Genomic DNA, 16,695 nt, shown 5'->3' with positions numbered 1-16,695 from the left:
CGAGGTTACACGGCTTCAGATGTGGTCAGTGCACTTCCAAAGCCCGGGATCTCTTCTCCACTCCCGGTAGGATGGGGCCAGGTTTCTGTGATTCCCTTCCCCCTGGAGGGATGGCTCCCCATTTCAAAGTGCAGCAAGGTGATGATGATTTTCTATAGGGGGGGATCCGAAGTCCTCAGGAGGGAAGTTTCCAGCTCTCTCCAACCCTGAAAGTGCTACATCACTAAAAACTCTAGGGAGCGGAGGAGGGTGCAGCAATGGGGAGATTTTCCCTCGGAGCCCGGGGCAGGGAGATTGGCCGTGAGCAGAGCCCTAGAGGATGGGCCTGGGGAGAAGGAATGTGAGCCGAGGGGTAAACTAAAGCAGGGGAGGGGAAGGAAGGTGCTGCGCAGAAGAGTGCAGAGGAGGAAGAGGGCTGTGCAAGTGACAGCAGAGGAGGGAGAGGAACAGAAGAAGGAAGAGAAGAAGAGAGAGAGGAACCTGACTTGGACCTGGACCAGTGGACAGCTCTTGGCTTTGCCTGGCTAGGATCGGTCTCCATAGGGCTACTAGATGATGGCAGGAAGGGAGGCCTAGGGAGTGGGAAGCCAGCTGGCCAGCACCAGGGCCTGCCTGGGACAGCACATGTGAGCCAAGTGTTCTGCCACCAGCCAGGCCTCCTCACCTCCCCCAGCCCAGGAGCCAGCTTGGCTAAAGGTCAGCTCTCGGGGTGTGGCCAGCACGCTCCCCACTGACCAGGGCCCACAGGCCTGGCCTTGTCAGGATGTTATCCTATTCCCAGCAGCTGCCCCTGGTAGTTTCTGCCTCGTGGCCATTCAGAGATGAATGGGAAATGGCCCTAGGCTTCAAGGAGTTCACAGATGAAGGGGCAGAGAGACAGTGGAGGTGCACGTGGGCAGTGGCACTTGCCATGGTTCACTTTCCCAAGACAATTTTTTCAAGGAGCTGATGGTGCTTGCTGTGTTTTTTATTATCTGAAATAAAAATTGGGCTCGGTTTCTTTAACCTTTCCTTGTGGTTTTTATTCAACAAATATTTACTGAGTGTCCACTGCTGTCCTCCTCTGGATGCTCTTTGGCTTATAGGGTACAGAAAAGAAACTGACATTTCTGATGGTGTCTGGTGGAGTAGAGTAGAATTCTTATCTCCTTTGGTCTAGATGCTATACCTCCATTAATACAACCAAAAGTGCTTGTGCCTTTTGGGGGCAAGCATATCCTACTGTTAGCTAAATGAATTTCTGTTTTCAATAAATTTTAGACCTTTTGCTGTATGAACTATTATCGGTTCAGGTTTTTTATGACTTTGGAACCCTTGTTTTGGACATTACCCCAAGAAAAATGTTCCCTTGCTAATTCTGGCTCATTTATAAAGTCAGCTTTGCATTAAAGTTCACTTCAGCACCTTAGCTTTTCCTGGTGCTTTTTTCTTTTCTTTTTTTTTTTTTGTTCCTTGGTGTGCTTGGTAAGCCTTCCTTCTAAGTTGTAACCTAAGTTACTGATAAGTATGTTGAACAAGCCAGGGCAGAGGATGGAGCCCTTTGGCAAGTCAGGAAGTTGACATTGATCTATTCATCAACACCCCTTTGCTTGCTGGCTAGGAATCTACTCAGCTTTCTCTCTTGTCTCCAGGAATTTCATCAGCGATCCTGCCAACACCTTCCTGAGATACAGATAGTCTAGGTCTGGGGATTCCCCAATTATCCGGTCTAGAAACCTCAAAATAATGGGTTTGGGATGGTAGTTGTGATGCTATGGGAAGGAGGGCTCCCTGAAGGAATCCAGGCTGATACCAGTGGTCTTTGCAGGGATAGATCCAAGGGAAACCCTGCCCTGGAGGCAGCTAGAGCCCCAGGGTCCTTCCTGCTTTAAAATTGTGCTTCTCAGGGGAGACAGGGGTTTGTGTGCAGTACTTTCTGCCGAGGACCAATGTCTGCCTAGAAACATGTTTCTGGGCTTCTCAGGGGAGACAGGGGTTTGTGTGCAGTACTTTCTGCTGAGGACCAATGTCTGCCTAGAAACATGTTTCTGGGCATCTCCAAGAGATCTTAAGGCCATCAGTTGAGGAGATTGAAGCCAAGAGGGACTGAGACTTTCCTCTGGTCACCAAGGGCATTGGAGGCTGAGTCGGGCTGGAACCTGAGGCCTTGACTCCCAGTCTGAGGCTCTTGGTGCTGGACCCAGTTGCTCTTCTGGCTAGAAACAGGCAGGGTGAGAGGAGGGAGGGGCTGCCAGTGTGTGCCCTGGGGATAAGCTGTTGGTGGGCCATTTTCCCCTGACTCTCCTTCCTTTTCCATCCCCTGCCCTGAGACTATGGTACAAATCTGAGTAGGAAGCTGGAATGTGGAAAGCCCAGCACTTCTTCCTGAGGTGGGAGTGTGCAGCAAAGGGCCTGGTGCTGTGCACATTTCTGCACTTTGAGAGAGGATGCAAATACAAATGCATGCCAGTGAGATGTCATAGAGGACACAGTGGTGAGCAGGGGGTGCCCCTACTCCTGCCTCCTTCTGGCCTGAGTTTTAAGGATGATACATAGAAGAAGACCTGACATTAGGAAGGAAGGGCAAGGATGGGGGGCTTCAGGGCAGCAGCATGAATGTGGCTTCTGGGGTCATCTCTGGAGTCAGCCCTAGTGAGGGGGGCCCACTAGGGGGTGATCCTGAGATGGAAGCACCCTGGAAGACAGCCCGTACTCATATCTAGCTGTAGAGGGGAGGGCATGGTCAGAAGAGGGAAGGTACAGCTCAAATGCATAGACATTGCATGCCTAGAGTGGCCCCCAGGGCCTGGCTCCCTATGGGGTGTGTTGGGCCTAGCAGGATTCAGAGGCCCAGAATAGCCTCTGCCCCAGGACATTTTGGGAAGGAAGCAGAGTGGTGCCCCAGTGGCCTCTCCCCTTGAGACCTGGGCATGTGGCCCTGCCTTCTCTGTGATGGAGCGGGAAGAAGAGAGTGAGGGCCCAGGGTGCTAGAGGAGGCGGCTCCAGTAATTGCCCTAGAGACTAACACTTCCCACCCATCACAGGAAGATTTGGGGAACCGACCCCTCCCTGCTGGGAATCTTGTCAGCTTTTAGCCCAGCTCAGAGGAACTTCTCCTTAGTGCTGTAAGAACCTGAGAGTCTGGCTCCTTGAGCGTGGGAGTCGGGTGATGTGGTGCCCTCCGGAGGTAGTGCTGGGACCTGGAATTCCTAGTTGTGTTACATGGTGACATGGGCTTGAGTTGGAGGAGCTGCATTCAAATTCTATCTCTTTTCATTAGCCGCTTTGTGCTTTTGCTTAACTTCACTGCTTTGAGCCCATCTCTAAGACTGAGATGAGAATCATAGCCACTTCCACGTTTTCATGCGCCTCTGTGTGGAGTGCACATGGGAAAAGCTTGGCGTAGGGCAGGAGCTTAAATGTTGATTAAAGTGAAATGAAGGAACAAATGAAGGCATCTCTGGGTTGAACTCCCCTTCCTGTCCCGGCCACTGAGGGGCCCTGGGTGGGGCTGGGGCTGAGAGGCCAGGGAAAACTGGATTCACGAAGCTTGGACCTTGCCCCATCTTTCTCTTGACTTTCTCCTCGACTTTATTCTCTGCTTCTCTGTGTCCTTTGTCCCCTTTCTGTCGCGTCCCTTCTCTTCCAGTGGAAGTGGCTAACTCAGCACCTGGCCCCGACACACACAATTCATTGCTCCCTGCTCTCCTCAATGGCCTCTCTGTTGCTCCAGACTCTGTCCTGCCACCCCCAGCTCCATCTCTTTCCTCCTTCTGGGTCTCCGTTTCTGACACCCTCTTTGTCCCATTCTCTCTGCTCCTGGCTCTCCTGCCATCTGTTTCTGCAGCCTCTGTCTGCAGCTCACAGGCATCCACTGGGCGCCTGCTCGATGCCAGGCACTGCCGTCTCCTTTCTCGGTTCTGTGTCTCCTCACCTCTTTTCTCCCTGTCTTCTTTTCTCGCTCCTCCACCCCTTCAGCCTCCTGCCTTCCCTCCCCCAAGTTCCATCGGGCTCCAAGGCTGGTATTATTCAGTTTTATGAGAAACCCCCGGGCCTACCCCTGAAGGGACCAACCACAACTGGAACCAGATGTGCAATCCTGCATTGGGGTGGGAGGGAGGGAGGTAGGGACAAGGAAAGGAGCATGGGTTGGCTTAAGGAGGTGGGGAGGAGGCTGGGGATGGGAGGTGGAGACCCTGGGAACCTTGGTCCTCAGGGGCTTGGAAGGAAGAGTTGGGAGGAGGGAGCCAGGGGGCTGAGCAGACTTGTTCAGAAAGCAGTTCTCACTGTGTGCGTGTGTGTCAGAGACAGAGTATGTGCGGGTGTGTGTGTGTGTGTGTGAGAGAGAGAGAGAGAGATGGTGGAAGTGACAATGGGGAGAGCTGAGGATAGATGATGGGCTGTGGGACAGCTCTTAGAATTAAGGAGGAAGGCTGCTCTTTTTCTGTGAAATCCTCTAGCTTGTTGACTTCCTTTCTTAAGGTTTCAAGGGACTTGCTGGGTTTATACTTTTATACCCAGGTGCTGGAGCAGGCAGGCTGGAAAGAGGGGTGATGATGGGGTAGGGGATGGATAGTGTAACCTCCAAAGTCTCCTGAGAGTGGCTGGAGGAGGGGTCTTCCAGGTCACCCCTACTCCCCGCTCAATCTGTCAGAGACCTTTGTGGGATGTGTCTAGGATGTCCTGGGTCCTAGCAAAGCCTGTGTTTCTGCCTGCAATTATATAGCTTCAAATATAAAAGTCTTCATATGAGTATCTTTGGCACAGCCTAGTGCTATATTAAGCATTTTAAAATGCCCTTTGATTTAATCATGAACTGATTATCCATCCATCCATCTCTTCATCATTCATTTATTCATTCCACACTTATTGAGACTCTACTATGTGTCAACTTTGTGCTGGGCACTGAACAAATGAGGAAAGGGGAAGGGAAAGAATGAACAAATCCCTTATCGTTCCAAAAATGGGAGCCATAGAAGTGCACCTGACCCACTGCATGTCAGGGCGTTAGTGAGCCGCAGAAGCCCCAGGTGCTCAGAGGAGGGGACAGTGCCCACCAAGTGGTGAGTCTGGAGAAGGATCCAGGGAGGATGGCTTCTGAATTGAGCCCTGAATGCTGATAGGGAGGAGAGGGAATGGTGTATAAGAAAGGCCTGACCCTCAAAGTTGGAGGATGGAAGGAGAGAAGGTTGGAAAGGCCGGGATGTTCCACTGCAGAGCTTGGACTGGAAGTAGCAGGCAGTGGGGAGCTGGGACCCTTTGATGTCAGTTGGGATAATGTGGATGTGGGTTGGAAGGAAGAGAAGGAGAAGATGGAGCATTCTGCTGTTCTGGGTACCTGCTAGTGGGAGGGGTTCTAATTTTATAGCACAATCCCCACATCCACCTCTAGAGAGCTGAAACTGACCCAGGATCCTCTAACTTCCTTCATCTAAGCAGAGCTGACCCAAGCCCCAGAGGGGCCCTTAGTCTGCAGTGGGGGTGGTGGGTAGGGGTTAAGGAGGATAATGTTATTGGGGTCACCTTTGCCCTAGAGTTGGGGCCAGTGAGTGGGAGATTTGGTTTGAGGCTGGGCCGACGGCTAGGGAGGACTAGGCCAAGTGTCCCCATAGTCCGTCTGCTTTCACCGTCCTTGCCATTTGTGGACAGCATCCACACTCTCACAGATTGAGGCTGCTGTTGAGGCTGGTGGGTTCCAGATGCTGGAATTCGGGACTCAGAACCCAGACCCTCTTTCCAGCTAGGAGAGGATGAAATCTTGCTCTGGAGGCAGAGGATGAGTGGAGCGATGCTTCTATCTCTGCCCTCCCCATACAAGGTCCCGAGAAGCTGTCCTTCTCTCCCCCATCCCCAAGGGTTTCATTGTCTCTTCATTTCATTTGGGGGCGAGCCAGCCCTCCAAAGTACTGGCCATCTCCCTGTGGCTCTGGCCTCACATGCTCCAAAATCGTATCCCCTCTCAGGGACTCCCCTGTCATTGTACTTCTGGAGAAAACTGAAGCCTGGGGAAGGGTTTGGCTGAATTAATAAAATTAGTGTGTGTTAGGACTGGAAAAGTTCTTAAAGATCTTTGTGTCACAGGGGAAACTGAGACTCGGAGGTACAGGCCACTGGCCCAGATGCAGAAGAGAAGGAAGGGCCTTTCAACCTCTGGATGTCTGAGTGGTGTGGAGCTTGGCTCTGGAGCCAGCCAGGTTCAGGTGTGAGGTCCTCTGCACAGTCCTGCTTGGACTTCCACAAGTCACCTCTGTGCTCCAAGGTCACGATCTTCAGCTATAATAACCGGGTGATTAGAAGACTAAGTGAGAGTTAATAGTCTTTAGTGCCCAGCATCTGATAGGTGTGTAGCAAATAACTTTTCCCCTTCCTTTCTAAATAATCCTGTCTGCTTCTTCAATTTTATCATTCATATGGTGCTCTAAACTTCTCACCTCACTTCCCCCATTATTTTTATCATGGAAAACTTCATGCAAGTACGAAAGTTGAAATGATTATATGGTAAACTCCTACAATGAATACTTTGATGTATTTGCTTTATCACATTTCCACCAATCCATCTTATTTTTGATCCATTTCAAAGAGAGTTGAAGTATGTATTTCATTAACTGGAGCTCAGCTTAAATGACTTTTGAATGTACAGTCACAAATGTCCTAACTCAGCCCAGAGAAAACAGCAGAGATTACTATCTCACATTTGACAGCTGAGAAAAAAGCAGGTTCAGAAGTGAGATTCCTGGCCTCCAGTCACAAAATGAGTTGGAAACAGCATACAGCAGAGTGCTGTAGAAAAGCTGAGAGTTGCTATATTATTATTATTATCATCATCACCATCTCAGCAAACATTCTTCTCCACCCAGAAGCCCTTTGGCCATTTCTCTGCACCTGTGTCTTTTCTATGGAGTCTTGACCCCTCCCTGCCCACTTCCCCACCCCTGTCCCCCAAGCCTTCTGGCCCTGCCCGTCCTGTCCCCAGGGAGGCTGCTGGGCCAGTGGCTGAAGGAGGGGCAGCCACATTCCCTGGTGATCTCCTGCCCCAGGTGTCTGTGCCCTGACACGGCCTGGCCAGAGCCTGCTAGAGTGCAGCCAGCAGAGCACTGCAGGGGTTAAAGGAGGCCATGGCTAGCGGAGGGGGCCCACTGCTGGCTGACTCCGGGAAGGAGGCGGTGCACTGTTGGCCCGCCCCCTGGGCTGGCCTGGGAGGGAACCCGACTAGCAGAGCCCTCTGCTCAGTTGCTCCCAGCAGTGGCCCTGGGACCAGCTCTGCTCCTTGCACCCCGCTCCCTGCCTGGACACAGGCTCACTCGCTGCCTTCTTCTGGGAAACCAGCTTCTTGCCAGCCACAGCCGCTGCCTCCGCCACTGGCCACCGCCCCTGTCCTGGGAGTCCCTTGGCCCAGACACCCACCTGACTTAGTGGCTCCTCTGCAGGAAAGGTGAGTGAATGAGTATGCGTGTGTGATGGTGTACATGTGTGTGAGTGTGCGTGTATATTTGTGTGTAGAGGGAAATGGAACCGGCCAGGGCTGCTGGGCTGTTGATACTGATGCAGTCAAGACCACAGATCAGATTAGGAGAAGGTGAGGTCAGCCTGCCTGGTCCCATGTCTCTGGGTCAGGCAAGCTGTTCAGAGGCCAACCTTGTCAGTCCCCTGTCTTCAGATGTTTCTGTGGTTCTGGCAGGGATGTCTGGGGTGCGGCTTGTCCCTGCTCTGAGAGAGCAACCAGTCACAAGGAGTTTTGTTTGCTGGGGAAGTTGATGGTGTCAGTGGCTGCTTGGGACTGAGGCCAGCTGGAGGAGTAGGGAGGGACACAGGGACCAAGGGAGGGGGAAGCTTGGGGGTCTCTTCTGCTACTCGCCTGCCCATTGCAGGGGCATGAGTATTTTTTCTTCTTCATCTCTTTCCCTGCCACCCACTTGAGCTGCTGTGAGGGCACCTTTCTTCTCCTAGGGGCTCACTTAGCTCCCTGAGGTCTGACCTTGGCTGCAGGGAGGGGCTGGCAGGCCTGGCAAGGTTAGAGTTCAAAGAACTTTTCCCATCTCCACTCCTCAGTGTGGGCTCTGCTCCCTTGCCCATGGGCACAGACTGGCAGGAGTGCCCCCTCTGCCTTCTCCAACCACTAGCCCTTACTCCTTCCTCACCCCTCTGGGCAGAAATGGCTAATCCAGGTGGTTAATGAACAGACAGGGGCAGCTGCCTTCCCCCTGCTCCTCCCTCTGCCCCCACCCCTCCTCTCCTCTGACTCTGATGCCCTGCCTGCCACCCGTTCCCAGGCTGCAGAATCCATACGGAGCTGACCTCAGTGTCTGTCCCCCAACCCCCAATCCAGGGCTTGGGCCAGGACTGCCTGCCCAGATGTTTTAGGCTGGCCACTGTTCTAGAAGAGGAAACTGGGTGGGGGTGATGGGGGGGACCCGGAGAAGCCTGCTGGGCTCCCTGCTGGGGAAGGGATGGGGTTAGGGGACAGGATGGGTGGTGGGTGGGGAGGAGCTGGAGGAGGAGGACAGGCAGGCAGGCATTTGTGGGGGTGAGAATAGAAGGGGGACCTGGAAACTAGGGTGCCAGGGTCTTTGGAGATAGGGGCTTCTCTTCTGGAAGTCCCAGCTGCCTTTTCAGTGTGGCAGCAGTGGGGAAGGTGTTGAGGGAGCACCCTCAATTCCCCTCCTGAAGCTGCCTGGGGTGGGTGGAGACCATGGTGGCTCAGATGTGACCTCAAGTTGCACCTGCCCCTGCCAGCTGGTGGCCACTCCTGTATGCCTGACTCCATCTCTCCCTGGACCTCAGTACTTGCTACAGCTGGAGCACCCCCTGCCTGACACCTCTGGCCCAGGGTTGTGGGAGGGAGTGAGGGAGGATGTGGATTGAGATGGAGAGGTGGGGGGGAGAGCCCCGAATGGGATCAGCGCTGGAGACCCAACTTGGAGTTGGCTTGGACTCTGCTGCCCATGGAGGGCAGGGAGTTGGAGAGGAGTGGGCTGGACCAGGCTGGGGAGGGTCTCGGCCAGTCTGGCTGACCACCAGAGCTGGGAGCCAGCACTGTAACCAGGAGCTGAGGGTTCTTGGCGGTGGAGGAGGCAACCTGGGACCCTCTGCTTCCAGGCGCCTGGCCTTGAGCCCTTCTGGCTCTGCTTCCCCATCCCTCATCCCATGCTTCTTCACACTTCACTTCCCACAAAGCCCCAGTGAAGAATTTCCCAGGGAGGTGGCGGTGTCCAGGAAGTATAAGCACGGAGAACCTGGTGGCCAGGTGGAGCAGGGCTGGGGTGGGATGCTTATGGGTTCAGAGAAGATGTTATTGTTTTGTGGACCAACTTCTGGCCACTGATGGGCTGCGGCTGAAGCCTTGGAGTTTGGGGACCCTCAGGCTCCTGTTTCTACCCAGACAGGAGCAGGAGTCAAGGGGGGCCAGAAAGGACTTTTGTTTGGTCTAAGGAAGAGGAGCCTCAGAGGTGGAATCTCGGCTCAAGTGAAGGAAGAGCTTCCTAAGGACCCTGGTAGGTCAGCAAGAGGATGGGCTGTCTTGTAAGGTGGAGAGCATCTTGTACTGGGGGGAGTTTAGACAGAGGCTGAACAAGGGCTTGGAAGGATTCCTGGGCTGGGATGTGGTTAGAGGCGATGACCTGGATGGTCTCTTGGGATGCTGAGGGCCTGGGATACTTCGAGTCAGGGAATTCTCTGACACCAGAATGGGGGATCAGGAAGCTGTGTCCTCTGGCCTAGGGCGTGGGCACAGACCACTCTCAGGGGCCCCCTCCTTCCTGCCAATGTGTAAGGAACCAAGAGCCTGACACTCTGCCCTGGCACTGTGCCCCTCCCTCACACCCGTGGCTCAACTGCCTACCAGGTCCGCCCCCAGCTGCTTCCTGCAAAGGTTCTGAGGTTCTTCCTATTCCTCCTGGCCCACTCTGCCCCTTGCCTGTGGTGGGCTGTGTGACAGTGTGGAGTTGAGGGCACAGCAAGCACCACAGGCTTCACCCCCAACCCCTGCAGTTAGAGCCCATGTTCCCTGTTGAGGGGCTCTGGGGCCAGTGTGCAAGGACCGGGGGTGGGTGCTGGGATGTTGGGCATCTTGAACCCCTGCCCAGTTTGACCTCCCCAAAACAGGCCTCCCTAACCAGCCTGGAGATGGTAGACCGAGGGCAGTGCCAAGATCTGAGATGCAGAAAAATTCAGGCATGGGTCTCATATGTGCCTCAGTTTCCACATTTGTAAACAATGCAGGGTTGTCCGGGCAGCGTCAAGTGGCTTGCATAACTGGCATGGGGTGAGGGATGCAAGGCAAGGCAGTTCCTCTCAAGGGCCTCTCAGGAGGGTGAGTAGGGGAGGAGCAGTCACCTCTCACAGGCCTTTCCAAACCTGCTTTTCCTGAGGTGGGCAGTGAGAGGAGAACCAGAGGGGGCTGGGGCCAAAGCATTCCCCAAACCAAACAGGTTTGGGCTTCCCATGATGGAAGTGCCCGTGAGTGCTTCCGGGTGGGCTTGAAACCCACCCTGGACTCCATCCTTCCTACACCAGCCAGCCTCCTCCACAGCCCCTCTGTGAATGCCTGTGCCCCCTTTTCTCCTGACCAGAGAGGGTGACACAGTAGGAGATTGAGATCACCCAACTCAACCACCACCTCCGACCAGGGGAGCCCCCTCCCAGTCTTGGTTTCATCTGAGAGGGAGGTCCTTTCCAACGTCTAACTCCAATCCTCTTCTCCAGTCAGGGACTACATGAAGTTGCTAAATGACGACACTCTTTCCTGGGGTTTGAAAGAGACTCAGTGATGGTGGGAGGGGCATGCAGGGGAGGATTGGGAGACCTGAGTGTGCCGTGAGCCTGGGGCACCAGGGCGGGAGCGAGGGTGACAGGCAAAGGCTCTCGGCTACCAGTGCTTCTGGTTTCTTGGCTTAGTTCTGGAGCCAAAAGCCTTTTTGACCCCAGGAAACTGGGGCCCAGTTGAGAGATATGTTCGGAGGTCAGGGGCAGAGGAGATAGGCAGGAAAGCCCTCCCAGTTACCAGCCTCCAAATAAAGCAAATCAGAAGTGGGTGGAGGGAGAGGGTGGTTTTTGGAGACTGGGGTTTGGGAGGACTGGCCTAGACTTTGTCCCCATTACTATCCACCAATGTCCCCTGACTCAATAGCTCCCTGGCCAGATGGCTCTTAGCTTTCTAGGGCTATTAGGCATGCAGAGGTGTGGGCATAAGTGAGCTGGGACAAGGAGGTGGGGGTGGCAGGGTGGCCAGCCTGGCAGGCTGTGCCCACATCCCCTGGTGACACTTCCATTATGCAAGGTCACACCGGCCCTTCTGTCTTTCCTTCCCTCCAATGGTCTGGAGCGCTTTCTCATCTGGGAGGTTGCTGGATGCTAGAGAGCTCCAGGGCAGCCTCTACCCAGGTTGGTGGCCTTGGTCATCTTCCTACTTGCCCCACCTCGCCTTCCCTCGAAGGGAGAGGCTTGTCTCTGTGGAGCTGGAGCTGGTGTGGGAGGGGTGGTGGGTGGGCCTGAGCCAGTCCTTGGCGCTACCTCCTCCAGGGCTAGTCTGGGCTCTGCAGTCCCTGCCTTTTTAGGCCTGGAAGCCTGTAACTCAGCCCTGGGTGTGGGGGACAGGAGGGACTGGACCAGCAGCGTAGGGGCCTGGGGAGCTGATGGGGGTGAGGGGTCACAGGAATGGCTGGGGGGAATTCTGGCCCTTTGGCCACTATGGGGCCCCAGACCTGGGTCCATTTCCCCCAGGGACCTTCCTAGACCTTCATCTTCTCCTGCAGAGAAGACAGGACCCCACAGGGTTCTGTGATCCTTGCAAGTTTCCCATTTGCTCACCTGTCTTCTGGATGGATTACAAGCTCCTTGAGGGCAGGCCTGCACCTCTGGCCTCTCTGGTGATTCTTGCTGTGCTTGGCAGAGTGCTGCTCAACACGGATGACTGACTAATGGAGGGCAGAAGGGTGAGGGTTTTGATGGGGCCTGGTGAGGATTTGTTAGACTTGGACTGAGAGGTCTGTCTTGAGGCAGAGAATGTGAGTCTGGTGCCAGACTGCTGAGGATCAACTCATGGTGACCCGGTTTACCAGCTGTGTGGTCTCAGCAAGTGACTGAACCTCTGTGAGCCTCAGTTTCCTCACTATCAAATGGGATAATATCTGCTTCAAGGTATGGTTGTGAGGATCAAACGAGTTAATTTATTTAAAGCACTTTGGGCAGTGTCTGGCACATAGCAGGTGCTCAATGAAGGTTAGTTATTATTATTATTATTATTGGTGGTGGTGGTGATGGAGTTCTCTCTCTCTTGTCTTGTTGTTCTATCTCTAAGATGAAGGGAATTATGGGACCAAAGAGTGGAGAAGATGCTGGTGTCATTTTCCCTTAAGAGGTCCTAGCATCAGATCCCAGGGAAGAATCTTCTCTTCCCCCACTCTGTCTCTCTCTGCAATTAGAGGGCAGGCAGGGAGCTGAGGGGCCCTCCGGAGGTCTTGTCTGTTCAGGGAGCCCATGCAGATCTGTGTTTACAGAGGACTCTGAGAAAGTTGCCATCACTGTAAACAAGATGCATTATTATAAACCAGCCTGAGCTCCCCTTCTTGGATCCCATCCCATGCCTTGATGAGAGTCACAGAATCGGACACTCCCAGGCTGAGCAAGGGCCTCGCCTGGCCTCCAGGAAGCCTGCCCTGGACCATGGGCTACACCCATAGAGGTGGCATCTGCATTTTAAAGTAGGATCCCCAAATAACTGCTTCAAATCATTGTGTCTTATGCCCTCTAGGTCCCCCCAAAATCTAACTGGCATTCCTCTTGTTGCAGCTTTAATTCAGTTCCTTGTTGGTAGCGGGTAGAGGAGAACCATGTCCACTCTTCCTGCATGCCATATAAGCTGAGAGCTTTGAACCCGTGCAAGGGTAGGGCTCCTGGCCACAATCCCTCTCCATCCCAGGCCTCTGCCCTCTCTGGGGTCTCCTGCTTTCCGGTGCCCCTGACATTCCTCATTAGCAGGGGTCAGCCCTCAAGGCCTGCCAAGCTGTATTCTCCACCCAACCTGGTTCCCACCCAGGGAGGCTGGGGTTGTTCTGGGTCGGGGGTGAACTCCATTTCCGGACCCCTGGCCCGCCCAGTTGCAGCTGCAAAAGGCATTAAGCTTTTTTTTGGAGAAAGAATGGGCTTGGGTTGATGATGATGACAGCTGGGGAGCGTTCCTGAGCTCAGCCTGACCCTATCTTGCTTCTCTTCCTTGGCCCCCTGCTCACCTCTGCCCAATTTGTAGGCCATTGCTCATGTAGAGGTGGGCCTCACCTTTGCCCCTTGATCTTGACCAGACCTGGACTATCAGCTGGTCTCCAGCCACCCTGTATGGGAGCAGTTTTTGTGTTCAGCCCTGGGCTTGGTGCTGGGTTAGGGGGTAGAGGTGGGGAAGAGGGCTTCAGGGGAAGCGGAAGAGAGGGGCTCCACCCTGGGTCCATCTGGGTGGGAGAGCAGTGCTCCTCAAGCGAGCAGATCTGAGTCTAGGCCTGGCTCTGTCCCTAGCCTCTGGAGGAGTCCCACCTGAGTCCCTTCTCTCGCTGGGCCTCAGTGCCCTCAACTGTAAATGAAGGGCTGAAAGGTGCAGGGGTGGGGGGTCTGTGAGTCCATCTTCCCGGGGCCTCCGCTGGGCGTCCCCCAGTCCCAATGCTGTGGAACTTCACCTTGGATTGACCTTGCTTCCCTCCCCGCCCCGCCCCCACCTCTGGCAGTCGCTGGCAGGAAGTCCTGCTGATTAGGGCCCTAATCACCGGCTGAGACTCCCAGAAATGGCAGAGCTGGTTGAGCGAGAGGGGCCGCCAAGCCAGGAAGGGGGGTGGCATGGGGAGAAGCCTCCACCCAGGGACATGAGCTGGGGTTCGGTCTATGATTTGGGGGTGGCAGAGATGGGCCAGCCCCAGGGGTCGGTTCCTTGGGTCCGGGGCGGTTCCTGTGGACCCACTGTGGACGCTGTGCGGCAGCAGCTGAGTCCAGCTGGGCACATGGGGCCGCTGGATTGTTCACTTTAAAAGCCTTTGAGGGCATCCACCCTATGCCAGTCAAGGTGCTGGGTATGAGGCTGGAAAGACGGGGAGACACGATCTAGTGGGGGGACTAGGGGAGTAGACAGAGTGTTGCTGCAAAACGTAGCGAGAACGTCAAGCAGGAGGCAGCTCACGTGAGCTGGAAGAGCAGAGGAAGCTTTGGAGAAGAGGTACAATTTGAGATGGATTTTGAAGTTTGGGAAGGAGTTTTGCAGGGAGGAAAAGGGGCAAAGACTTCTTCAGGCACAGGGGAAGGCATGTGCAGAGGCCCAGTGGCACGCAGGTAAGGAGAAATAATAAGCGTGGGTCTCCCTCCCAGCTCTGCTACATGGGTCTGAGCCTTAGTGTCTGCATCTGTAAAATGGGGTTCATATTTCCAACCTTGCAGTGCTAGCGTGGATATGAAATGAGATGCTATTTGTAAAGTTCTCAGCCCAGTGCCTGGCATGGAGCAAACCCACAGTATATGGAGGCTTAAAATGGCATGTGTGGGAAAGGATGGCTTTGGGGAGAGCCTGAAAGTGTTGCCTGGGGCTCAAGACGGGGGGATATTCTGAGCCAGGTTAAAGAGGGGAGCGGCAGGGGGTTTTAATACAGGGAAGACATGATGAGACTGTAATTTAGGAAGGGCATTTGGGCCACTGTGATGGCTGTACTGGGCAGGGGAGTCCTAGGGACAGGCCTCAAGCCAGGGCCTGGGTTCCTGGAATCCTATGTTCAAATTCCTCAGCCCTGGGGCTGGAAAATCCTCTCCCAAGTCACTTCATCTCCCTGATCCCTCTGGGCTTCCTTCCAGCGTACCGTCCTCCCCTCCTGGATTGGGAGGCCAAGGAGGCCCTGAAATCTCCTTCCTGGGAGATCTTTCAGGCCAGGAGAGAGCCATCCTTGGCAAGTCTTCACACGCAGCCCTGGGATGGATGAACTGCAGCAGGCAGGAGTGAGGGTAGACTGTAGGCAGCTTATATTTTTTAAGGCACCAACAGGATCCTTTTAGGGGCCTCCTTTACCATCTGACCTGGAACACAGTAGCCCCTCACTGTTTGTTGAATGAATGAATGAATGAATGAATGAACAGCAGTGTTCCCTGGTCAGGGTGGAGGAGCCTGTTCGCTCGGAGGCAGCCATGCCCAGCCTGGCTCTACGTGGCCTGGTGAATGCAGAGAGCAACTGCCTGTCCAGAGCTAGATGGAATGTTGAATGTCTCAAAGGCCAGGTGCCTGGCATGTCGCAGGTGGTCAGGGACTGTGTGTTGATGAAGAAGAGGGAATTTCAGCAGCATTTATTTCCTAGAGCAATGACCTCTCATGAGGCAGCGTGATGTGGGGGTCAACTTCACAGACTCTGCAGCCACACTGTGTGCGTGTGAATCCTGACCCCATCCACATGGTCTGCATGTGAATCCTGACCCCACCTCTTGCAGGCTATATGACTATGAACAACTTACCTGACCTGCCAGTGCTTCCTTTTGCTCACCTGTAAAATGCAGGAAACGAATAGAGCGGGTCTGGCACGCAGGCTGTTCTGCATAAACCTTGGTGATTGTTATTGCTGTTTTTGTTATTGTTATTACTATTATTGGTACAGTGGGAGAGAGTGGGGCTGGCAGCAGGGGTTTCTTGGCTGGGATGAGTGCAACTGCCCAGAGTGGGAGGGGAGAGCACAAGAGATACATGAGGCTCCTTTGGAGGCTTAGAAGGAATTCAGTGGCTCACGAACTGCCTCCACCACCACATATGTGGCTGCCTCTGCTGTGGCGGGCTGAGCTGGGCCAAGCGTGGGAGTGGAGGCAGTGGTCAGGCCTGGATTCCAGGCTGGAGCCCTGGGAGAGCAGAGGCAAGCCAGGGTGAGGGGTGGGGGATGGGGGAGGAGAGGTGATTGGAGAGGAGGCCATGACTCTCCCAAGTTCCCAGCTGGGACCCTAAGAATTCCTCCCATCGTCTCCTGCCAGAGGGCCTGGCCCTTGAGCTCCAGAGCCTCCGGAGGGCCTGCAGTCCATCTCCCTGCCTCCTGGACAGACTGTTCTGAGTAGGTGGCCTGGAGTCCAGTGCCCCTTCACTGTTGGAAAGTGATTCCTCCCCAGTAACCACTGTCTGGCTGCAACTCCTTCCTCCACCTCCTCACCTTGCCTTCAGATCTCCCGTCTTCAGCACTGCTTTGCAACAGGAGGGTGAGAGAGTCAACTTCAGGGGCCTGCTCTGACTTGGAGCAGAGAGAGAAGTCCGTGTAGTGCCGCGGAACGACCCGTGGCAGGGGTGTCAGGTGGCCTGCTAGTCCCTCTTGGCACTATGTGACTTTAGGCAAATTGCTTCCACTTTTTGGGCTTTGGTTTCCTCAATTGCGAAATGAGAAGTTCGAGTTAGGGGTGTTCTCTCTTTTCAGCAGTGCTGAAATTCTGCAAGTCCACGGATCTTTCTGAACAGAGAGGCTCCTAGTCTTGAGGCCTTTGGCAGAGCTGTCCAGCGTGGAGGTGGGATCCTGTTGGCTCTTCAGGCATCTGCTGGGATGCCATCTGAAATGCTGGGGAGGTCCTTCCAGCACTGGAACTGGAACGTTCTTTGCCCAGTGACCACTCCTCCAGGCAGCTTGGTTTCTTGGAACAGAGCAGAGGGCAACAGCTGTTGGGGTTGGGCTGGCCAGAATCTCCCGTCTCTGTCCCAGTGACTCAGGTGGGGATACACTTGGCAGGATTGAAGCC

The 16,695-nt window shown here is 54.5% G+C and overlaps 1 protein-coding gene across 4 annotated transcripts in view; it reads left to right on the top strand.

Annotated features, from left to right (window-relative positions):
- TNS1 (tensin 1) overlaps positions 1-16,695 on the top strand; it is a 179,031-nt gene that overhangs the window by 27,757 nt on the left and 134,579 nt on the right. For 3 of the 4 annotated variants that reach the window (XM_030802710.1, XM_030802709.1, XM_030802708.1), the window contains exon 1: positions 7,150-7,411. The exons of the other annotated variant lie outside the window; for it this stretch is intronic. The gene's annotated coding sequence lies outside the window, so the exon portion shown is untranslated. Of the gene's footprint in view, positions 1-7,149; positions 7,412-16,695 lie in introns of those variants that run through there. 4 annotated transcript variants of the gene reach the window in all.

The sequence above is a fragment of the Nomascus leucogenys genome, chromosome 22a (assembly GCF_006542625.1).
Source record: "Nomascus leucogenys isolate Asia chromosome 22a, Asia_NLE_v1, whole genome shotgun sequence".
Classification (NCBI taxonomy): Eukaryota; Metazoa; Chordata; class Mammalia; order Primates; family Hylobatidae; genus Nomascus; species Nomascus leucogenys.
The sequence above is the reverse complement of the archived record's forward strand: the minus strand, read 5'-3'. Positions and strand labels throughout refer to the sequence as shown.